This window comes from Microtus ochrogaster, chromosome 4 (genome assembly GCF_000317375.1).
Source record: "Microtus ochrogaster isolate Prairie Vole_2 chromosome 4, MicOch1.0, whole genome shotgun sequence".
In the NCBI taxonomy this organism is placed as follows: Eukaryota; Metazoa; Chordata; class Mammalia; order Rodentia; family Cricetidae; genus Microtus; species Microtus ochrogaster.
The window spans coordinates 17,010,413-17,011,467 of record NC_022011.1 but is presented as its reverse complement, the minus strand read 5'-3'; positions in this window follow the sequence as shown (position 1 = coordinate 17,011,467).

The following is a 1,055-nucleotide window of genomic DNA, read 5'->3' as shown; positions in this document are numbered from 1 at the left end:
CTCACAGAGATCCGCCTGCCTCTGCCTCCCGAGTGCTGAGATTAAAGGCGTGCGCCACCACTGCCCGGCAAGATTACCTATTAAGATAAGGAATAAAGTAATTGGTCCTTTCTTTATAACTGCAAAATGCAGCCTGCCAGTAAAAGACCTGACAAAAACACCTTGCTTGCCCACACAATTAATCTATAAATTGCTTCGGTATGAATGTATGTGGGTTCTTGGGATAATTTGTTTTTCATCTGTAAAACATAAAATGTTTAATCATATGAGAGAGGTGAAAAACACATTTTTACCTATAATCATTCACTTGAAAAAATGGAATGCAGCTGTTCTGACTCATACTGCCTGGAAGATTCTGTTGGGCTATAAAAGCTGTAAAACAACATGAGATGGGGAAGAGAGAATAAAAAGAAAGAATAAAGAAGGAAACCATCAGGAGAGTGTGAGTGCCTTTTCCTCTAATCCCCCTCAGATAGAAAAGATCAGCTTTGTCAACGCTGTGGATTTCTGTCAAAGCTCTGTGCTGCTAGAGGCTGGACCCCCAGACAGCAGTACCTCGTGAATGCCATGTACAAGCATGTACACACATTGCACGTGCACACACACACACATACAAGCACATGTACACACATGTGAAATAAAAAGTAGATGGAGAGTGACTGAAAAAGATTCTCAGCATCCACTTCTACACACCCTTGGCACACATACATACACATGATAAGTAACCAGATAATTAATGAATTGAAAACAAGGACTCAAAGAGATGTCTGTATGCTCGTGTTCATAACAGCATTACAGTAATCAAGAGATGGAAGCAGTTTGTCACTGGTGAATGGATAAAGAAAATGTGGCGTGTGTCTACAAAAGGATAGTATTCAGCCTTAAAAATGAAGGGGATTCTGGCATATGCTTCAATATGGATGAGCCAAGAGGACGTTATGCTGAGTAAAATAAGGCACTCAAAAGAAAGAAAGAAAAGAACAACAGAAGACTTATGCACGTTTGCTGAAGAGGGGGAATCATACACTCATTCTCTTCTCATGAAGCCTCCTATT